We start from the raw sequence: 24,981 nt of genomic DNA, 5'->3' as shown, positions 1-24,981 counted from the left end.
AGTCCCTGACCTCAAGAAACTGATACTTTGAGAAACTAAATGACTATGCCTGACCCAGCTAGTGAATATATGAGGTGGCCTACAAACCAGGTGTTCCGGTCTCCAAAGTCTAACAATCTATCCACTACAACACCAGATCTAGAACACCTTTTAAAAATACCCCAGATTTATGTAAGAGTAGAGATCTCTGGTATACTTCTAGGAATCTCAAAAACATCCTTAATTAAAGGAAGAAGTCATTTGTATACGAAGGCCTGGGTCAACCACGTTTTCAGTTCTACCTTGAATTTTAGATGAAATAGTACAGCAGAGGTCAGAGCGATGGTACCAGTCTCTCTTCACTCAACTCAGGTGAAAACAGAACAATATTTCTGAGTATGAACAGATCAAGATAAGGGTTCCAGAAAATGATCTCTTAATAAAGGCAGAGGACCATTCCTCTGACTTCACTAATCTGATCTAAAGTATCTGATGCAGAAAGAGAAATTCCATTAAAAGAAACTATAGACAAGATACTTGGGAGTTCACCTGCCAAAACAAATCCAGGAACCATATGAACACAATTACAAACACTTCACACCAATAAAGTCATACCTAAGCAAATGGAAAAAATATTAATTGTTCATAGGTAAGACAAGCCAATATAATAAAAATGTCATTTCTACCTAAATTAATTTGCTTATTCAGTGATATATCTATCAAACTACAAAACTATTTTATGGAGCTAGAAAAAAATAACAAAATTAATCTAAAGGACAAAATATCAAGGGAATTTATGAAAACAAATGTAACAGAAGGTGGCCTAGCTGTACCAAATCTTAAACTATATTATAAAACAGGAATCATCATCAAAAAAATCTGGTACTAGTTACGAAATACAATCGTGTGTTAGTGGAACAGATCATACCCACAAGACACAGTAGTAAATGACCATAGTAATCTACTGTTTGATAAATCCAAAGACCCCAGGTTTTCAGACAAGAACTCACTATGTAACAAAAACTTCTGGGAAAACCGGAAAACAGAAATTTGGTGTATACCCATATCTTATACTATACACCAAGATAAGGTCAAAATGAGTACATGATTTAGATATAAAAGGTGAACCTACAAACAAATTAGGAGGACAAGGAATAGTTTACCTGTCACCTCATTTGGGATTTTTTTGGCAAAGATACTGGCATGATTTAAAATTTCCTTGTCCAGTGTAAAAGCAAGCAAAGTCAGACTTTTGCTGTTTTTTTTTTCTTTTGAAGTGCTTCTCAGCACTAAGGCAATCAAGTGCCTTTGATTGCATCTTCCTTTGTTTGAATCAAAAGTCTTTGATGACCTGCTTAAGTCACAAGAAATCCTAAGTCACATGAGTTTGAGTCACATGGTTGTAATGCACTCCAGCCCTGAAGAAGCGTATATATACTCAGAGGTAAGCATTTTGCTTTGAGGCTCACTCATTGGAAGATTGTTCATGTTATTTGGCTAGTTGAGACTCTGGGTAGCCATTAAGGAACATCCTGGCTTTGAAAACCCAGATGTTGGTGCTTCTCTCTCTGGTAACTTTGTATGTATCATTATCGACAGACTGTTAGAAACCCTGTCTGATGATTTGTGTTATTTGCTCTGTTTATATGATTTCTGCTTGTAATTAATGTTTGTGTTTTCTCTGAAGTTCAGGGTGCTGACTTTTCCCCCTGAACTAAGTGAATGATATATGTATGTTCAGCTAAAGTGAAATTGTAAACCCCTTAATGTTGCTTTCCTTAGAAGAGCAGATCAAAGAATCTGTACTAGCAGCCCTCCTGTGTGCTAGTGTAATTGGCCTCGTATCTCCACAGCAGGTACAAGCAACATTGTTATCACATCCAGCTCATTTTATATATGATGGAACTGAGGCAAACAGGGTTACGTGATTTGCTCAAGGTCACACCACTGGTAAATGCCTGAGGCTGGATTGGAGCTCAGGTTTTTCTGATTCCAGATCTGGCACTATATTGACTGTGCCACCTAGCTGCCCATGGATATATTAGATCTCAAATAACACCCCCTCCATGAAGCCTTCTTGGATCTCCCAGCTTATAATTACCTCCCTACTCATTTGTACCATTCATACACCTACTGTTATTTGTGTGGCTTCTACTCATTTACTAATTTGTAAAATTTACTACTAGACTGTCTCTTGCAATTAAAAAGCATAGTACTCCATATGGAGTAGGTATTTAATAAATGTCATATGAATATACAAAAGAATATTAAATGAAAGGCTAGAACTTGGTTGAGCCTTCTCAATTTAGTAGGATTAGTTTCTCTGATTTATGGATACCACCAGGCCATTTAGCTTCATATCTGCTACCTTTATGCTCCCTTTTTTAGATACACCTTCTTGGTTGCCTTTTACTTTCTTCCACTTTCAAATGGTAAACTCTGTTTTTTCAGTGTACCCAGAAGGCATTTTACAAGGCTTCTTAAACAGAACACAGGCACCGTGGCTGCATATCCTGGGGTTTTTTCTAGACTTTAGCACTGCAGAACTGCATCCAAGCTACAAGACACCAGAGTAATTAAAAGGGGGGTAGAAATAGAAATGAAGAGCATATTTTAAATTGATCACCAAACAAAGATAGAAAAGGTCTTAAAAAAGAAAAGGTCTACTTGGAAACACAATAAAATCAGTAGATTTTGAAACAGTATCTCAAACAATAAAACAAAATGAAATTCACCTTCATGATGTCACTGATCCTCTTTGAAAGTGAAGGACAAACAACAACAATGAGGAGGAAGGGTTGAAGGGTACTAATATTAAAAAAAAGAAAAAAATAAATAAAAAGTGACAATGAATCATTAAAAATAAAGAGAAGAAAGTTGAAAAAGGTACACAAATGAGCAGGATAATGTTGTAATTTATAAAATTGAAATTATGTAGAAAAAATGAACTTTAAAATGTGAAAAAAGACAAATTGTTAATAAAAATTGACATTTCATATGCAATCCTCTTGCTTATATGTCTGTTATATACTGAAATGTTCATTTTTGCTTATGTTTATTAGGGTCATAGTTGTAATTCTAAAAATAGATTGAGAGAAATGAACAGATAAGTGAAAGATAGATAGATATATAGATACACAGATACATGGATAGATGGATGATAGATATAGATGCTACATAAATTTTTTAGACACTGAAGATGCAGGCAAGCAGTGAACATTTATTAAGTGCTTACTATGTGTCAGACTCTGTGCCAAGCATTGGCCCATGTTGAAATATAAGCAAAAAAGTAAGACAGGCTCTGACATCAAGAAAATTACATTCTTTTTTTTTTTTTTGGAGGGCAGAAGGCAGGGCAATTGGGGTTAAGTGACTTGCCCAAGGTCACACAGCTAGTAAGTGTGTCAAGTGTCAGGGGCCGGATTTGAACTCAGGTCCTTCTGACTCCAGGGCCAGTGCACTACTCACTGTGCCACCTAGCTGCCCCAGGAAAATTACATTCTAAAGGGGAAAAAACAACTTAAAAAAGAAAGCTAAAAAGGGTTGGTGGGGGTAAATAAGATACCTTCCCAAGGGTATGGTGGCAACGTCCAAAAAATCAGAAGTACATCCAGGAAGGTGATTAAGCATGATCGGCTTTGGCCAGTCATCAAAATGAAGAATCTCAGAAGGAAGTCAGCAATAGTAAAAGGAAGACAGCATGATAGAGGGACATTCTCAAGAGAGAAGACCCCAGACATTGAGGAGAGTTCCAAGGTAAGAATACATCTGAGTCATGATGGCAAAGTTCAGAGAATATATTGTGGTTTTCAGTCATTTCAGTTATGTCCTACTCTTCCTGACCCTATGTGGGGTTTTCTTGGCGAAGATACTAGAGTGGTTTTCCATTTCCTTCTCCAGCTCATTTTATAGATGAAGAAACTGAGGCAAATGGTGAAGTGACTTGCCCAGCATCACACACTACTAGGCGTCTGACACCAGATTTGAATTCAGGAGGATGAGTCTTCCTGACTCCAGGCCTGGCACTTTACATAAAAATGAATATTTTTAAGGGGATGCTATATAACAGGTGAATCAGATTCTCAGGCAATCAATTTTCTTATCTATAAGATGAGTGGATTCAACTTGACTATTTCTAAGTTCCCTTCAGCTTTAAATCCTGCTATTTTACTCAGTAACATTTCTTTGTTTTCTCAACCATAATGACCACCAAAATAGAGAGGAAAGCTTATGTAGAATGGTTGGGTATGCCCACTTAGATGCCAAACATCCAGATACTGTGTAACAACAATGCCCTGCTGCAGTGAATTCACTATTTTCTCATTTAAGTTAAAAAAAAAACAAATTAAATCCACTCCAGTGGTTAGACACAGTGTGCTTTCAATTCATTGCTCTGAAAGTTTCTTGTCTGTCACCTCACAGGTGTCTCAGAAGCTCTGGGGAGATGCTACCTTGGCTACACAAATGAACTGAGGATATTAAGAAACCACGCCAAGAATTGCTGGGTGAAGAGTGGTATAACCTAAAAAATGCCAGTTCAAAGGAGAAACCCAAAGTGGTGATGTGTTCTCTAAAGCAACTCAGTGTTTTTTTTGGAGGAAAATCATGAGTAAAACTATGATAAATTGCATATATCATTGTTTTCAGGCTGACACAATACTCTGCAAATTTAAGACAGACAAAAAATGACTCTGATTAAAGGTTAGGCCAGTGTTGAGATCTATAGATATAAGTCATTGGCAAGACAGTTATGAAAGAGGGCACTGGTCCTTTCTCCTCAGTTCCATTTCTTGAGCAAGCATAGTAATGATCTAAAGCTATAAACCTTTGGGGATGCAAAATATTTGCCCAAAATACATTCTGTTTGCATGATTTCCATGGCATTAATAGGAATTATGCATGTATAATATACTTTTGCGAATTTAAAACATTTTTCCATAGTTTGATGTGACAGACTTTTTATGTAATAGGCTCACATCTGACAATTGTACTTTGCATTGCAAAGTAAAAAAGAAAAAATCACTTTTTTTTGAGAATTGGGTTTATATTTTATTATGGAAGCTTTGTATTCAAGGCAAATTCATTTAAGATGAAAAGGGCACTTCTGAAAAAAAAACTCAAGCTCCCCCACAAACACATACACACTTTCTAAAACTGTGCCTTCAACAATAATTCCTTGAACTATTAGAAGCTATTCAAAAGGTATTTTTTGGAAAAGCACTTCATCAAATAGGTACAATAAATCAAATGTTATTTTGAAATAAGAAAAAAGTCTATTATATAAAGTAAAACAGTCTTATCTTGTCATTCAAACCCCATCACAACCTGGTCCCACCCTACCTTTCCATCTTTATCTTACTCTACTCCTGTCAACATACTCCACAGCCAAGCTCAACTGTAGGTCCAACAGAGGGGAAACTGTTTCAATTCCAGTGAAAGATCCCGGGTTAGAATGCAGGTTTCGCTATTATTGCCTTTATCACCCTGGACAAGTCATTTAGATACTTTTTGAAACTTATTTCTTCATCTGTAGAATGGGGGTTTGTGGACTATGTGACCTCCAGGTCCCTCCCACTTATAAGTCTATGATCCTCTGACCCCATATTTTCCCACATCTACACCTTTGCTCCAAATGTTTCTAATGCTTTCCATTTCCACCACACAATCTCCAATTATTGACATATTTTTCTTTTGTAAAAAATAGTGGCTACCACTATTTATAATGACAAAGTAAGCATCTAAAACAAAGAAAAGTAAATTCTTCCTTAAGGAAAAGACAAAGAGGAAAAGCTCCAGTAGATAGCTGTTACTCTCTTAGGTGTTTTGTAGTCTGAGATCTTTAGCAATGTAGGCTCTGTCCTAACATCTGGTACCATACTGGCCCAAACATCTTTACTTCCCAAAGTTTTGGCCCCTTTTTTCATGATAGCTTCCTAAGCAGAAGAAATTTCTTTTATTTATGCTTCTACTCTTTCATCACTGCATGTCTTCTTATAGCTTCTCTTTCTTTTTTTAATGAAAAGTTTTAGGAAAATTTTGTTTTTTAATTAAGAGAAATCTTTTTTTCTCTCCAGTTCCAAAGCACAATGAGGAAAAAAAATAGAAAAGAAAAAAAATTTGTCAGCAACAAATATGCATAGTCAAATAACATAAATTCCTTCATTGGGAGTACTAAAAAAATGTGTCTCACTTTATGCCCTGACTTCATCACCTCTTCATCAGGATTTAGACAACATGGTTCATCATAGGTCCTCTGGGATTATGGGTAGTCATTACACTAATCAGAGCTCATACAACTTTCAATGTTGTCTGTATTTATAGAGTTGTTGTCATTGTGTAAATTGTTCTCCTGGTTCTACTCATTTCATTATTCATCAGTTTATAAAATTCTTCAAATTTGTTCTTTTTATATTATTGATGCTAGAGTAGAAATCATTCTCCTGGTTCTGCTCACAGCTCACTGAATCATTTCATGCAAATCTTTCCAAAGTCATCTATTTCCTCATTTCTTATACCAATTGATATTTTATCAATTTCTTAATACTGAGTTCAAATGCTACCTCCTCCATGAAAACTTGCCCAAATCTTTCCAGATAAAAATGGACTTTCCTTTTCTCAAAAATAATGCTTAGTTCAGTGTCTGACACTTAGGTATTTAAATGATGGGTGATTGATGGTATGACACTTTGCATGTACCTGTAATTAACTGAAGATTTTGATTGTGTATTCTATGTATCTACGTACAAATCCATTCTTTCATGGTAGATTGGAATGTCCTTGAAGACAGAGAATATATCTTATTTATTTGAATATATCTCTCAAGACTTATAATAGTACTTCTCATAGGTCTTTGAACTTTGAACCTTCTATAAAAAAACAAAAGTGAAAAAATATTTTTCTTAAATTTTATTTTTATCCTGAACTTGGGTATAATAGAATATTTTCACATACAAATCAGAACACAAAAAAGAAATACATACAAAACTGTCTCACTGTGACATTCAGAACTGTACTGCTTGCTCTCTCATCTGAAATTCCTTCTATTCCTTTTGGCACATTTAAAAATATAAGTACATAGATTTTTGCTAAACTTTCAAAGATAATTAATATTTCTTAGTATATAAATGTGTTCATGCTCAGATGCTAATGTAGTTTTTCAAATCATTCCAGGGAATTATGAGAATAAATTAGAAAATATCATGTAACCAGAGATGAAGAAGGAAAGTATATTGGGGAAGGAAATCAATGATTTCAGTAGACTTGGAGTGCTTAGTATTAGGAAATACTCCTAACTAGAGAACCTAGCTTAGGTCACAATAATGGCTAATGTCTCTCCTTTTGCTTATGTATAATGCTTGAACCTCAGAGCATTATGACTGAGGAAAAAAATCCAACGAATAACTAGAATTGGATATGTAGCATCTATCCTACTCCTTGCTCACCTTGCCAAGCACCTGACTCCAGTTGGATATGACTCCTCACAGAAGAGCACAGTTTGGAAGAGAACCATAAAGGATGCTCAGGCAACTAAGCACCCAAAGAACAACTCCAGCCTGGACCAGTGCCAGAAGCCCTAGCCAGAAGTAGGATACTCAGAGTTCATAGCACCAGGGATGCAGAGACTTCCCACCAGATATTGCATGAGAAAAGTTCCTTTGAAAATGTGCTGCCCTGCAGGGGGGTGGGAAAAGATCTAATGTAAATGATACGCCATCAGGGGTAGAACATCTTAGCCATCTCATAGGAGCAGATGGTTTACATTTCCATCAGGTTAGGTTCATCCAAAGATCAGGTGGAGCCAGCTCTAAAGATCCAACTGCTAAAATTTTAGTGGGAGTATTTTTACACCTCAGAAATCAGCAGCTGCTAAAAATCAGAAATTGATTTATTGCCTCATTTGTTTAGCCTATTAAAAGTGTTGATAATGTAGACTGAACTTAAAAATGGGTGTTTATTTTTTCCCCAGAGAAATGATCACCAGACTGGAAGCCTGGTGGCTATATTAATAATATTTAATAGCATTGCTAATATTATTATTTGTTATTATATTGATGCTATTAAAGACCCATAATAAAAATAATAACTAGCATTTTTATTGCACTTGATGTTGCAAGGTGTTTCATATCAAATATTCTATTTAAGCTTCATAACCTTCTGGGTTGATCCTCATAATAGTAACTGCTATTATGCACTTGAATCAAAAGCCCCAAAACTTCTAGTTTAACACCATGGACAGTAATCAACTATCTGGTAAATATTTCCAAAGTGTTATCAATGCAGGTTTCATATTTTAATATTTAAAAAGAATTTTAGTATTAGCAATGTGGTTATTCCCTTCCCTGATGCAGATTTCAGCTCCCAATTGAAGGACCCAGTCAGTTACTTGGCATGCTAGTCTCCAGTTGGCAGGTACTTGACATACACTTGAAGTCACTCTAGCCTGATAGGACCTTACAGAGTTTTGGGTGCATGGTCAAAGCCGTCAAATAAGCAGGATCCACAGCAAGGTAAAAGAAGAAGATTAAAACATCTGAAAATCAAATTAACACCACACCATTATTAGTTAAAGCCAATGGCTACTAGAAATGTAATCAAGTGGATATAAGAAAGGTCTTTCAAATGACTAGATATTGTATCTACCCAGAAATCTGTTATATGGTGGTGTCAATAGAACAAGGGGCACACAAATCTACCACCACTATGGGGTGGTGTCAACTCTCAGAATGTAGAATCTGGTGACAGAGTGGTGGTCACTAATATGGTCCACATAGTGGAAGAGGTTTTTTTATTTCCTTTAAATTTTCATGGAAACAGACCTAAGTGTAAGGCAGAAGATAAAATGCTGAACTTAGAGTCAAAAATACTTGATTCAATTATTCACTTCCCATCTTTAACACTTCCTAGTTGACCATTGACAAATAACCTACCTGAACCTCAGGAAATTCTTGAAGATGAAAGTTATGATAGTATACAGTCTGTGTCAGTTGAGGACATTCAAAAAGAGCTAAAAACAGATGCTTAATTTCTTAAGAGTTATAACTTTAACTGAGAATATCATGGAGAGTAAGATTATTTAGTACTAACAGCTTACATTCCTATATTGGTTCCCAATTTATGGGGCACAGACCCCTGGGAAACAAAAGAGTTATTGGAATGGATTCACAGGTTCATGTACAAATCCATAAGCAAGCAAAAAAAAATCTGAATTGTATGCTTCCCGTGTCTATGTATCACTATTTTTCTAATGTATATAGATGCCCTTGTGATTAATAAAATGCAAATTTGTTTAAACTCATTACTGAATTCATAGTAGCTTTTCGGCCATTATTTAAAGATACTCATAATACAACAATAATAAGGGGATCTGTGGGGCCTTTTTTTTTCACTGTTCAAGAATGGTCCTCACACTAAAATGGTTGGGAATCACTGTAATAATACTAAATAAAAACTGAAAGGAAGGGAGTTTCCTAATGAGCCTTACGTTTTGCTAGTTTATAGGCATTAAACATTTTGAAGAGATAAACATATTTAAAGAGGACAGATTTTCAGGTATTTAACAGGTCAGTAGATCAACTCTGTGCATTAAATAAGGCCATGCATTAAAATTTAAATGGCTCCCCATTGCTTAATAAATATAATTCTGATTCCCTAGCCTGCCATTGAAAGAATGCTGTACCTACCTTCCTGGGCATGTCTATTCTATGTCCCTTCATGTAAATCTATGCTCCAGACAACTAGCCGATGGACTTGTATTGTTTAAATACATCATGAGCTTACCTCTAAACCATAGCTTACACCATCCTGTACATGTGAAAGCTCATCCCCAACACTCATCTCCGACTGGTGACGTCTTACCTTCCTGACCCAGTGCAGAAACTCTTTTCCAGAAGTAATCTCTCTTTCATTTTACCACTCATAGGTCTGTCTAAATCTTTCTTATTTACCATTGTCAGTCAGTAAGTAAACATTTGTTAAAGCCCTTCCATTCGTCAGTACTAGGATAAGCAGTGCTGATACAAACAAGCAAAAAGCAGCCATAGCTCTCAAGGAATTCAGTGTAATGGGAGAGACAACATGCAAACAACAATGTACAAAGAAAGATGAATTTTAAAAATTCAATGTGGGAAAGGCACTAGAATTAAGGGGAATCAGAAAAGACTTTATGGAGAAGGCAGGATTTTTGAAGGGAATTAAAGGAATCTGGGGAAAATTTGGGGTACAGATAAGAAAGGAGAAAAATTGTGGCATGTGGAACAGCCAACGAAAATGCTCAAAATCAGGAGATGGTGTGCCTTGTAACAGGAATAGGAAGGAGGCCGGTGTTACTGCATTACTGGAAAAAGTGGTGGGGAGCAGCTCATGCATGCCTTTGAATATCAAACTAAGTTTTTAAATTTGATCCTGGAAGCAACAGGGAGAATACTGGTGTTTACTTAATAGTGGGGTGACATGGTCAGACCTACACTTTAGGAAAGATCACTTTGAAAGCTCAATGTTATTTAACAGGCATTTGTATACTGTGTTTTAAATTTTCCAAAGTGATATTTTAATCTCCCTCAACCTCTCAACAATCCTGTATTGTCAATGCTATTTTCCAGAAAGGATATAGCTAACTTACCTACAAGGTTAGTAAATGTCAGGAGCAGGATGTGAGTCTGGGTCTTTGTGACTCCAAGCACAGCATACCATCCACAATGTCCCATTGTCTTTTATGAACTCTTCATATCTGATTTAATAGTAGTTATGTATATACCTGGTTTATCTGTCCTTTTAGACCGTAAATTCCTTGAAGGAAGCAAATTGGTATGTGCCCCATATCTATCCCCCAATATTTAGCACATTTCCTTTTAAAAAGTCATAAATTTGTCATATATATATATATATATATATATATATATATATATATATATATACATACATACATATGTATATAATGGGCAATATATAGATATACATATATATTTGTCTAATGGCAAACATCTCTAGGGTGGAGAGAGGAAAAAAAGGAAAAGAAAAATAATTTTACATGATGACTATTATATATTTAAAAGGTATAGCAAGTTGTACATAGATTTACAATTCTTTGTGCAATCGTTGTTTTTATACTATATTATAGGAATGCTTGTTTTATTCCATAAATTAAAAATAAAAGAAATTAAAGTTTAAAAAAAAACACAAAAAAATTGTTTCTGGAAAAGATTTTAGGAGTCCTTTAATCTAACCCCCTCAATGTAGAAATGAGAAACCAAATACCTTCCAATGAAGTAGTAAGTGACAAAGATTGGATATGAAGCCAGGTCCTCTGACTTCCATGTCACCTGGTGCTGAAAGGGCTGAATAAAATTTCCATTCAATAAATGTTAAAGAATATTTAATAAAAGCAAGCAATAAAAGAAAATAGTCATATTTTGTTTATTTTTGCTATGTTTACGTTGCCTTCTCTCCTTTCATGACTATCTACCATACCCTTTTATTCTTTTCTTGATTTTGTATTGCATCTCAAGGTTATTAAAGATCCATCCCTGTGAATATGAAGTTTTGGAAAACAGTATCCCATGTGACAGGTTAGCAGATGGGGCACCACTCCTGGTTCTGTCATAATTTTATTCAAAGTATCTATTATCTTTATTGTTGCAGTGAATTTAAATTGAACTTGAAATCGGCCTTAACCTTTTTAAGAAACACTTTTCATCAAAAATTTTCTTCAAGAAGGACAATGGAGAAAACGCATCAAGCTCATTGCAATTATAGCATTGCTGGATGGATCCAGTTAAATCATGTACAACGGGGTACAACAAAAGGGTGATTGATGCCTTTGAAGCCAGGAACTGAAGTTCAAACATCAGCTGTTATTTATTTATATGACTTTGACTTGTGGTTAAACAAAATCTCCTCAGGCATCCTTTTTTTTTATCTGCTCTCTATGGTCTCTCTAGCAGATAAATGAAGAAAAGAGGAAAGAAGGGAGAATCAAGAAGATGAGGGCCTGAGTTCAAATTATGCCTCTGATGTTTACTACAAAGGTGACTTTGGGCAAGTCAATTAACTACCACTGAGGGTCTGTTTCCTCAATGATAAAATGGAGGGGGGAGTTTGAGGAGGGGTGGATTAGTTGACCTCTGAAATCCCTTCTAGCTCTAGATTTATTATTTTTAAATCAAAGGAGAGGGAACAGAAGGAGACGAAGAACAACAAAACTAAACTAAGTATACATTGAGAAGATCCAAGCTGGAAGTGGTTGTGGTCTTTTGTACTCAAAGAGGACAAAAATGACATAACTGTCTTGGAGGTCAGTGTAAAGTGTGTCTGACCATGGCTGATCAGACTAATACAAGGTAAGAAGGCTCTACCATAGGTCAGGCACAAATAGTCCACATGAACATTGGAAATGGAGATGTCTCTAACTTGATGCATCTTACATTTCTTTCTACATGTCTGCTCAAGGTATCTGTGAGCTCCTGGGGGATTAACTTCCTCTTGCTCATAGAGCACAGAGCCTTCTTCGCTGTGGGTACACCATGCTGGGTGGGCCTATGCCAGTGTCTCCCATGTCTCATAATCAATTCCAAATTTTTTTTCACAGAACTTAAGAATGTCCTTGTATCACTTCTTCTGACCTCTGTGTGAGCATTTGGTTTCTGTGAATTCTCTGTAAAATAGGCTTTTTAGGCAAATATATGTTTAGCATTTGAACAACATGGCCAGTCCATTGGAGTGGAACTCTCTAAAATATGTATGAGTATGTAGTATTATGAGTATGAATATTTGGCAGTTTATCTAAAGAAAGGACCTCAGTGTCAGGTACCCTATTTCGTTAGGCGATCTTCAGAATCTTCTTAATACAATTTAAAAGGAAGTTATTCGATTTCCTGGCATGGCACTGGTAGACTGTCTACGTTTCACAGGCACACAACAATGAGGTAAGCACAACAGCTTGGTAGATGTTAAATTTGGTAGCCTCCCAAACACTGAGCTAGCTCTGGCAGTCCTTATTATCAACCTCTTCATCTATGTGGACATCCCTGGAAAGTATACTGCCAAGGTAAGTGAATTCACATACCATAATGCACCAACTCTTCCTCCACTTTAGTCTTAGTTTATAACCTTTTCAAGTTAAATAATTTACCATCAGAACAGTAGCTGACTTTGGTGCATTGATGTCCTTATTAAAGGCATCCTACATTGCTGAAAACATCATGTTAAAGAGCATGGGAGCAGGCACATAGTCCTGCTTCACTCCATTGGTGACTGGGAAAGCAGGGAGAACATCATCCATTATCTAGAACCCATGCAAGCATGCCATCATGAAAGTGGCATACAATACTGATGAACTTCTCCAGACAACCAAAGTTTGCCATGATCTTCCACAAGCCCTCACAACTGACCTTTGATACTAAAAGCCTTAGATCAATGAATGTTATCTGTAGACCTCTGTTCTGCTCCTGATATTTCTCCTGGAATTGTTGGGCAGCAAACATCATATTGACCATTCCTTGGACGTTGCTGAAGTCACACTGGCTCTCAAGTAGATGACCATTTCCAAATGAAGAATTGGCCTATTAAGAAGCACTCAGCATCTTGCTGACAATGACTAAGAGAGATATCCCTTTTGTGGTTGTCACAGGACAATCATTTTGTTTTAAGAGATGGACAATGGAGGTATCCTTGAGCTCCTGGTGGATAAACCCCTCTTGCCATATAACCCAAAAGATTTCAGTCAGCTTTTGTATGAGCAGTGGACTCCCTATCTTATAAATCTCACCTGGAAAAAATCAGAATGAGTCACTTTGCCACATGAGAGAAGCATAATGGCATCCAAAACTTCTGTCAGTTAGAGAGAGATTACCTTCAACCTGAAGTATATGGTCAGTGGCTTCAGCATTGGTTGATGACAGTCTGTTGAGAACATTAAGAAAGTGTTCAGCCCATCTCTCCGGGATAATGTGCTTATCACTAATCAATGTGACTCCATTAGCACTGAGCAGTTGAGATGCACCATAGATCTTTGACCCATAAATACCCTTCTGGGAATCATAAAAGTGCTTTGGATTGCTACTATCAGCATAAAACTGAATTTCATCTGTCTTCCTACTGAGCCAAGAATCCTGCATCTCTCTCAGCTTTGCTTGCATTTTACTTTTCATGGAGTTAATTGTTGCCTTCTTAGAGATGGACAAACTATCCTTGCTGCTAAACACTCTAAAGTTCTTTTTTTTTTTAATTTAGTAACTTCTGAATTTCCCTGTCGTTTTCATCAAAGGAACCCTGATGTTTATGAGTGTTCTGGCCCAGATTAGTAAATGCGGTGCTGTATACCAAATCTCTGAAAACTGACTACTCCTTTTCTGCTCCACTGTTGCCAACCTTGTGCTGGCTCAGTTTTCTCTCCTACTTAGCAACTGTTCACACAAGGAGAACACTCTAATCTGTTGACATTAAGTCTTCTGGTAGTCATCTTGCCTTGGGGCAACTGCTTTTGTTGAATGTGAACATTTAGCTTGGGGAAGATAAGTCTATGATTAGTCTAGTACTTTTCACCACACATCACCTTCATCACTCTCGCATTCTGTCTCTTCTCCTTATAATGACATTAAATTATTATTTAATATTAAATACCAATGTTTGCTGCAAGAGTGTATCCATGAAGTTTTGTTGCATTTAGCTAAATGGAAGACAGTGTTGGTGATGAGATTATGAGATGTACAAGTTGTCTGTAGTAAGTAAGCATTACTGTTGCTGTTTCCAACTCCATTTCTCCTATGAACTCCCTGCTATGTCTAATAGAGTGTGCCTATTCTGGTATTAAAGTCACCAAGAATTCCAAGCTTGTCCTCTTTAAGCACATTGATGAAGACTGTCTCCAAATCTTCATAGATTTTTCTTTCACCTCATCAGGGTTCATGATGGTGGGAGCCTATGTATCAATAATAATGGCATAGCATTTTCCTAGAAGTGGCAGTTGCATTGCCACGAGCCTGTCATTCATTCCTGTTGGAAGGCATACAAGCTTGTTGACTAGATTAGGATTGATTGTGAAACCTACACCATCTTCATGGCACACTATCAGTTTGGCCACTCCAGAAACACATGCATTTAGTTCCAAATTTGGTAAGCTGGCCTTCATTTGGCATTCTTGTTATTCTCAGGGCTGTTATTTGGATGAGATACCTGTTGAGTTTTCTCACAAGAAGAGCTATACTTCTTTCAGGTCCACTGGATTTAGTGTTGTCTATAAGTGTGAGTACATTCCATGCACCAATGGTGAGTGGAATCATCTTTGCAAAAGTTTTTATGCATTTATTTGTGTGTGTATGTGTGTGTGTGTGTGTTTGAGTACAGGCTAAGATCCCTGCCTATTCCAGTAAGCAGGGCATGGTTGGGTGAAACAGAGAATTTTAGGGTACCTTTTCTAAACCTTTCCTCATGGCAGGAGGTGGGCAATGCAGTCCTTCAAAAAGGCTGCTCAGACACCCAGGGGGTTGCCAAATCCCACTACTACTTTAGTTCAGTGAGAAGACAACCCTACTGCCTGGGACAACTGTGTACAGGGTTGTGATTACAACTCCTGCTGCTCTGTTACTTGCCCATTGCCATAGAATTTCAAGGTAGGTAATAATGGTAAAGTGCTATGGGTGATGTCTTTTGACTCATGAACAAATCGGATTTAAGTGAGACAGAATTGCACAAAGTCATTGGCCTCAGTCTCTCTTCCAGGGTCACTGGAGTTAAGTAATAAAGCAAAAGTCAAGACAACTGGTAACAGCTCAGGATGCAGTGGCATCTTGAATGCCTAACCAAGCTCTAAGTGCTCCACAGAACCTGCTTCCAAGGCCTTAGTAGCCCATTGAAAGAAATTGTTCTCAGCTGCCTTTTCTGCTGGGGAAGTCTTCATTTGCTTGGGGTAGACACCCTGCAATCTCAGCAATGGATTTGAGGACAGTTGGTTTCCCTCAACCTGGTTTAGCCCATCTACTGAAATAGTTTTACCTGAGTGTGGCTGCTGAGCATGCTATAGCTTCTTGGAACCACAGGTGAGAGTTAGGTGAATCAGATGGATACCAAATTTGGAAATGAGCTCTGGCAAAAGGGCTTGCCAGTCCTCACAGCAGAGGTACTGCTCTTCCCTTAACATCCCACACACTCCATGCTGGGGGTTACATAATTTTGAAGGAACAAAAATGCAAATATTCCAGAAATTCAAAGGTGAAAAAGCATTAAATATTCAGAATTGGGGGGAGTCAAATATTATATTTTAAGTGAAAAGGCAATTATGAGGGCATCAATAACTGCCAATATACATCACCTTTCTCATTTTTACTTCTTTTCTGGCAATAACTACACACATCTATTGAATCAATAAGCTTTATTAAGCTCTTACTTTGTGTCTGGCACTGTGCTACTGTTACAAAGAAAAGCAAGGACATTCCTTGCCTACAAGGAGCTTACATTTTAATGGGTGAAATAACATTTAAATAGGACTCATTCAAGATATACAGAGAAGCTGAAAGGGAATTTTAAAAGGGCAGGCAACCTAATAACTGAGGGTAACCTTATAAAAATGTGAAAAAGGACTTAGTATATTTTCAGAAATGATCTTCTCTAGCAAATTGCATCTTTATAATTACAAAAAACTGAAAGGTGCAGAGAATAGAAGATCCCCACTAGGTTTACTGTTTCTTGACTATTAAAAAATTAGACTTAGCAAAGCAAAAAGATGACTGAAAGATTTTTTCCTTTCCCCAATAAACTGTCACACATGAACAAGCATTGTGGTGTAATGGAAAGAATGATGGTCTCTGAGACAGAGAACTTGGTCCAAATCCTGGCTGTGCTATTTACTACCCACGTGATCTTTGTCAAATCACTTAATCACACAAGGCTTTAGTTTCTTCATCTCTGAAATGAGGGCTTGCTATTTCCTTAGCTCTGCACTGTCTTCCAGGTCTAAATACATGAGGATAAATATAAATAAATCAGGGAGACCTCAGCTTAAAGACCTTTGCTACACTCATGAAAATTATCTAGAACAGAGTCAAAATGGAACAGGAATAGCCTGTGATTGAGGTTTTCCAGATATCCCCTTTTGCAAATTACATTAGATTGTTCATATCAGGCCACAGAACACTACAGAGCTTCCTAAATGAAATTCATTACCATTCAAATATATCAACCTAATAATTACAGATGAACGACATCATTGGGTCTTTAAAGTACTGGAGATGTGTGATTGCTGTGCTACTGGTTACAATAGGTGAAAGATCATGGGGGAAAAAGGAAACATACCACAAAACTGAAGAATGTTAAGTGATGTTCCTAGTTTTCAATAAAGAGAAATGAACAACTCACAGATTATAGGAATGTGGGCCTAATTTCTGTTTCTGGAACAATTCTAGAATCAGTCATTGGAAAAGTACTTGCCAAAATCTAAGAAAGGGAAACACTGATGACAAAGAATAAGTATGGCTTCATCAAGAACAGGTCATACCAGATCAATTTCATTTCCTTTTTCTTCACAGAATTACTAAATTAGTAGATGAGAGGAGTTCCTGAGATATAGTTTAGCTAAATCTTAGCAAAGTCCTTGATCAAGTATCTCAAAGTATTCTTTTGGGAAAATGGAGAGAGAATTGGAGAGTAAATACACCAATCAATAGAATGAGATCTGCTTGTATGGCCACACCCAAAGTGTAGAGGCTAACGTTTTAATGTCAGTGCAATAGTGCAGCATTTAAGGGCTCTGCACCTGTGCTCATGCTATTTAATCTTTTTATTGATGATTAGTATATTGGCATAGGTGGCATGCTGATAAAATTTTAGAACACAAAGCTTTGAGAGTTAGCTAACATACTGGATAACAAAGTCTGGATCTAAAAAGATCATGAGAGCCCATCACATTGCACCAAATCCAATAAAATGATATATAGTAATGTTAAAAGTAGAATCTTGCACTTGAAATAAAAATCTACTTAAAAAGAATGAAATAAGGGGCATTTGTATAAAGAAGTTGTTCTGAAAAAAAGATCTATGAATTTTAGTGGACTGAAATTTCTATGAATTAATAGTATGGTGTGGCCATCAAAAAAGCTAATATGACCAGGGCCTACATTAAGAGGAGCATAAATTCTAAAAATTGGGAAGTAGTCATTCCATTGAGCTCTTTTCTCTTCAGATCTCATCTGGAGTATCGTGTGCTAATATGGGTGCCATGCTTTAATAAGTACATTGTTAAGCTGGAGAACTCAGAGGGAAGACAAACAAGATAATAAAGGGGCTTGGATTCATGTCATTTGAGGACTGGTTTAAAATGAAGTATGTTTATCCTGGAGAAGAGCAGATCAAAGCGAGTATAACAGCATGTGATAGAGGGACTAGAATTTCTTTTTAAAAAAAATGGACCCCAGAGGGTGGAACAAAGAGCATTGTATAGAAGTTTCAAAAACATCAATTTCATCAAGGTGTTAGGGGAAAATTTCTCATACTAATTGGAGACATCCAAAAGTAGAATGTGTTGTTTAAAGTGGTAGGGGTTCTCCTTCGTTGGAGTCTTTGGGATGTTAGCTGGAAGATCATCTGCGAGATGTTATAGGGATGATTCCTTTCATGTATGGAGTGTCCTATGTGAACACTGAGGTCCCTTCCAACTCTCAAATTCTCTGGTTCTGTGACTCATGCAGGAAAAGCCAAGTGAATGAAGATAAACTCACAGCTTCCAACACTGCAAATTGCAGTTCAAAACAGATTAAAGTGTAATTGGGAAATATTTAAATAAAAAAGAATGAAACAAAATATAGTAATATAATAAATGGTATTCTAAGTCAATATATGCCTACAGGCTCCTATTTAGTGGCTCCTATTTCTATTTTACTTTGACACTACTCTTCTAAACTACAATGTACAGTTGCATGCATAGCCTCATGTACTAATGCATCAGAACAAATGTCTTGGACATCTACTATAGACAGACAGTGATCAGGTCTTAGGAGGAAGAGAATTGGTTGGATTTTATTCAGTAAATGGCCCAGCACTCATAATGCTAAGTAAAGTAGTAGGAAAAATAAATAAAAAAAATAAACATAGGCAAAGAAAAAAGAAGCAAGTCATCACTTTTTATAGGAGATATGATGGTGTACTTAGAGAGCCACAGAGTATACTAAAAGTTAATTGAAAAATTAATAAGCAGCAAAGTTGTAGGATAGAAAATGAATCTACATTAATCATTATAACTCCTATATATTACAACTAAAACCCAGAAAAAGGAGATGAGAAGAGAAATTTCACACAAAATAACTAATGTATAACATACTTGTGAATCTCTCCATTGAGATACATACAGAAATTTTTGACTTTATGAAAATAAAGACACAGAAATGATAGGAACAAAAATCGTTGCACATGGGTAGGCCAAGCCAATATAATTTTAAAAATGACATTATTACTTAAATTTATTTATTTTTCAGTGCCATGCCCATCAAAATACCAAGGCTTGCTTTATTGAATGAGAGAAATAATCATGAAATTCATCTTTTAAAAAAATTTCCAATGCAGCTTCATTTTCATAATCCAAAAATATACAGAGCATGGTTATTAACTATAAACTAGCATAGGGAATGCTGCCAAGAATCTGGAAGTATCAGTTTGATTCTGCATCATAATGCAAGATTTTTTTTCTCTTTAGAGAATCTTATCACCTCTGGGAAGGAATCTTCAGAGGTGAAAAGTGGTACTACAATCCAACCAAAAGTAATACTACCTTCTAAAAAAACAAAAATTCATCTATATTTCTCTGGGCTTGGGTCAGCTTAAACTGGCTCTGGATCAGATCATACTTGTCTAGATCTTCAAACCCCTTACTTAGGGAAAAGGCAGTATGAAGCTCTTGCATGTCACAGCAGGCCTGTTGGAGCTTGTCTTAAAGGCTGCTTGGGAAACCTTGGATTTTAGTCACGAGATCCACAAATGCTGACTGTTATTCCACAGCAATGCTATAGGACATTCCCAGAGTCCAGGCTCCAAGGAGCTGTGCATCACCATCTGCATTTTCCAACTGGCTCCTACTCTACTTGATCCACAGCCCAAATAGTGCCTTATGGTTATTCTGCTGATCCTCAGATGCTTTCTTGCTTCTTAGAGCTGGTAGAAGAGTTCTCTAATATCATGCTTGGCACTGCTGATATTTTCCATAGAATTCTTACATGACTGGGGCTGGAGGTTATCTGGCAGAGAACCTAGTGATGTGAAATAGCCTTCTTCTCTTTAAAGTCTTCTCTAAAATAATATCTGTCTTTCTCTGAAGATTCTTGGATATTAGCCACATGTGGTGAGTTTGAGTGGTCAAGAATCTCAGGGGAAATAATATTTTAAAAAAAAGTAGAAACAAAGAGAGGCTTTCAGTAGCAGATTTCAAAATATCTGTAATTAAAACAATTTGGCAATGCTTAAAAATGGAGAGGTTGATCATTGGAACAGAATAGGTATTTAACATCCTCAAATAAAATAATGTAGTAGTATAGTTTAAAATAAACTCAATGATGTCTGCTACTGGAGTAAAGACCTACCATTTGATAGGAACTTCTGGAAAAACTGGAAAGCAATCTGGCAGAAATTACGTTTAGGCCAATATCTCACATTCTATGCCAAGTAAATTCCAAATGGATACTTGACTTAGGTATAAAAGGTCACATCATAAACTATAGGAACAAGGAAGAAATTTACTTTTGGATTTATGGATGAAGAAAAGTTCATGGCCAAAACAGGGATATAGAAGAATAGAGAAGATAAAATGAACTGTTTTGATTACATACAATCTAAAGTGTTTTGTTAAAGTAAATTCACTACAGTTAAGGTTAGGAAATAATTTAACTAAGGAAAAGTCTCTACAGCAAGTTACTGAGATAAAGGTCTAATTTCTAAGACATGTAAGTAATGGATTTGAATTTATACAAATAATTATAGAAATACTACTCATCAATTGATGAATAGTCAAATGATATGTGTGAGCAATTCCCAGGGGATGAAATCTATTGTCATTTTTAAAAATGTCCCAAATCAATAATAATTAGAGAAAAGCAAATTAAAGCAATTCTGAGGTTCCACCTTACACTTAATCATATTGGCAAAGGTGATCACAAAAAGAAAATTACGTATGATAGAAGGGCTATGAGGAAACAAATACCCAATACATTTTTTTTCGTGGAATTGTGAATTGGCATAGCTATTTTGGAAAACAATTTGGAACTATGCCCAGAGAAATAGTAAATAGTGCATATGCTTTAAACCATTAATACCTCTTCTAGACTTATATACCACAAAGAGCAAAAGAAGAAGAAAATATCCTAAACTTCCTTTAAAAAAGCAATAATATTAGCATTGTTGTAGGGTAAAAGAACTAGAAAGTATGGGATGTATTTATCAATTGGGGAATGATTGAAGAAATTTTTACATATGATTGTAATGTAATACCACTGTGGTATAAGAAATCATAGAAAAGATTGTGTCAGAAAATCTGGGGAAGATTTCCGGGGGCAGAGCCAAGATGGTGGCAGGAAACCAGAGACTAGAGTGAGCTAGTGGCTCTGAACCAATTGTAGAACTGCAGAACCCACAAAAACAGCAGAGGGAGCAGGGCTCCAGCCCAGGACAGCTTGGATGGTCTCTGGGTGAGGTCTATCCCACACGGAGCTGGGAGCTGGGAGCTGGGAGTTGGGAGCAGAGCGGAGCAGAGCCCAGCATGAACTGTGCTGACCAACCAGACCAGGAGCCAGTTGGAGCATGCCCTAGCGCCCTGAATCAGTGAGCTGCAGCAGTTACCAGACTTCTCAACCCACAAACAACAAAGAAAGCGGAGACGGTTAGTGGGAAAAGCTGCGAGAGTGGAAGGAGTTCGAGGTTTGGGTACTGGCCCGGGGGCAGCTACAGTTGCAGTTGCTTCCAGCCCCAGGCCCACCTGGTGGGAGGAATTAAGTGGCAGATCAGAGTAGGAATGCACAGCCTGCTGAAGATTTAAGCCCAGTCCAGGTTGGGGGTTCTTGGGGAAGGAGTAGTGCTGGTGTGACAGAGCTGGCAACTCCCCCCCAAACGTGGAACTTAGAACTCTCTAGTCTACAAGCAGTCATACCCTGCTGAAAAACTCAAGAGTCAAGTTAGTTGGTTGGGAATATGGCCAGGCAGGGAAAACACACCCAGATTCAGTCTCAGACTTTGGATTCTTTCTTTGGTGACAAAGAAGACCAAAACATATAGACAGAAGAAGTTAACAAAGTCAAAGAGCCTACAACAGAAACCTCCAAGAAAAACATGAACTGGTCCCAGGCCATGGAAGAGCTCAAAAAGGATTTGGAAAAGCAAGTTAGAGAAGTAGAGGAAAAATTGGGAAGAGAAATGAGAAGGATGCGAGAAAACTATGAAAAACAAGTCAATGACTTGCTAAAGGAGACCCAAAAAAACACTGAAAAATACACTGAAGAAAACAACACCTTAAAAAACAGACTAACTCAAATGGCAAAAGAGCTCCAAAAAGCCAATGAGGAGAAGAATGCCTTGAAAGGCAGAATTAGCCAAATGGAAAAGGAGGTCCAACAGACTACTGAAGAAAATACTACCTTAAAAATTAGATTGGAGCAAGTGGAAGCTAGTGACTTTGTGACAAATCAAGATACTATAAAACAGAACCAAAGGAATGAAAAAATGGAAGACAATGTGAAATATCTCATTGGAAAAACCACTGACCTGGAAAATAGATCCAGGAGAGATAATTTAAAAATTATTGGACTACCTGAAAGCCATGACCAAAAAAAGAGCCTAGATATCATCTTTCAAGAAATTATGAAGGAGAACTGCCCTGATATTCTAGAGCCACAGGGCAGAATAGAAATTGAAAGAATCAATCAATTGCCTCCTCAAATAGATCCCAAAAAGAAATCTCCTAGGAATATTGTCGCCAAATTCCAGAGCTCCAAGATCAAGGAGAAAATACTGCAAGCAGCCAGAAAGAAACAATTTGAGTATTGTGGAAACCCAGTCAGAATAACCCAAGATCTGGCAGCTTCTACATTAAGAGATCGAAGGGCTTGGAATACAATATTCTGGAGGTCAATGGAGCTAGGATTAAAACCTAGAATCACCTACCCAGCAAACCTGAGTATCATGCTCCAAGGTAAAATATGGATTTTCAATAAAATAGAGGACTTTCAAGCTTTCTCAGTGAAAAGACCAGAGCTGAATAGAAAATTTGACTTCCAAACACAAAAATCAAGAGAAGCATGAAAAGGTAATCAAGAAAAAGAACAAGAAAAAGAAATTGCAAGGGACTTACTAAAGTTGAACTCTTTTGTTTACATTCCTACAGGGAAAGATGATGATGTGCATGATTCATGAGACCTCAGTATTATGGTAGCTGAAGGGAATATGCATATACATATATATATATATATATATATATATATATATATATACATATATATATATATGTGAATGTTTATGTATGTATATATGTACGGGTATATATATGTATATATATATACAGAGAGAGAGAGAGAGAGAGAGTAGACACAGGGTGAGTTGAAGATGAAGGGAAGATACCTAAAAGAAATAAAATCAAATTAAGGGATGAGAGAGGAATATATTGAGAGAGGGAGATAGGGAGAGATAGAATGGGGTGGATTATCTCGCATAATGGTGGCAAGAAGAAGCAGTTCTGGGGGAGGGGGGGAGAGGGCAGGTGAGGGGGGAATGAGTGAATCTTGCTCTCTTTAGATTTGGCCAGAGAAGGGAATACCATACATACTCAATTGAGTATCTTACCACACAGGAAAGAAGAGGGAAGAAGATAATAAAAAAGTGGGGGATGATGGAGGGGAGGGCAGATGGGTGTGGAGGTAATCAAAAACAAACACTTTTGAAAGGGGACAGGGTTAAGGGAGAAAATTCAATAAAGGGGGTTGGGTTGGGAAGGAGCAAAATACAGTGAGTCTTTCACAACATGGGTATTGTGGAAGGGTTATACACAATGATACACATGTGGCCTGTATTGAATTACTTGACTTCTTAGGGAGGGTGGGTGGGCAGGGAGGAGGGGGGAGAATTTGGAACTCAAAGTTTTAAAAACAGATGTTCAAAAACACAAAAAAAAGTTTTTGCATGCAACTAGAAAATAAGATACACAGGCAATGGGCATATAAATTTACCTCGCCCTACAAGAAAGGAAGGGAAAAGGGGATGGGAGGGGAGTGGGGTGACAGAAGGGATGGCTGACTGGGGAACAGGGCAACCAGAATATATGCCATCCTGGAGTGGGGGTGAGGGTAGAAATGGGGAGAAAATTTGTAATTCAAACTCTTGTGAAAACCAATGCTGAAAACTAAATATGTTAAATAAATGAATTAAATAAAAAAATAAACAACTTTGGAAGACTTAAAAAAGAAGTAGTAATTCTCCAGATATCAAGACAGGCATCTTTTAATATGAGTACTAAGGAGGGCGGAGCCAAGATGGCGGCTGGAAAGCAGGGACCAGCTTGAGCTCCCTGCCGAGTCCCTCCAAAAACCTATAGAAAATGGCTCTGAACCAATTCTAGAGTGGTGGAACCCACAGAACAGTGGAGGGAAGCAGGGCTCCAGCCCAGGACAGCCTGGATGATCTCTGGGTGAGGTCTATCCCATACGGAGCTAGGAGCTGGGAACGGAGTGGAGCAGAGCCCAGCCTGAGCGGCGTGGATCAACCAGACCAGAAGCCGGGCAGAGCGGGCCCTGGTGCCCTGTGTCGGTGAGCTGCGGCAGTTGCCGGTCTTCTCAACCCACAAACACCAAAGACTGCAGAGAAGGTTAGTGGGAAAAGCTGCGGGAGTGGAAGGAGTTCGCGGTTTGGCTTCCAGCCCCGGGGGCAGCAGTGGTGGGGCAGCTACAGTTGCTGCTGCTTCTGGCCCCAGGCCCACCTGGTGGGAGGAATTAAGTGGTGGATCAGAGCAGGAGTGCAACAGCCTGCTGAAGATCTAAGCCCAGTCTGGAC

At 37.4% G+C, this 24,981-nt stretch overlaps 1 pseudogene; it reads right to left on the bottom strand.

Moving 5' to 3' along the window:
• Positions 1 to 19,732: 19,732 nt before the first annotated feature.
• On the bottom strand, positions 19,733 to 23,608 carry LOC118854939 (annotated as a pseudogene).
• Positions 23,609 to 24,981: the final 1,373 nt, after the last annotated feature.

This window comes from Trichosurus vulpecula, chromosome 6 (assembly GCF_011100635.1).
Source record: "Trichosurus vulpecula isolate mTriVul1 chromosome 6, mTriVul1.pri, whole genome shotgun sequence".
NCBI lineage: Eukaryota > Metazoa > Chordata > Mammalia > Diprotodontia > Phalangeridae > Trichosurus > Trichosurus vulpecula.
This window is presented reverse-complemented; position numbering and strand designations above follow the sequence as displayed.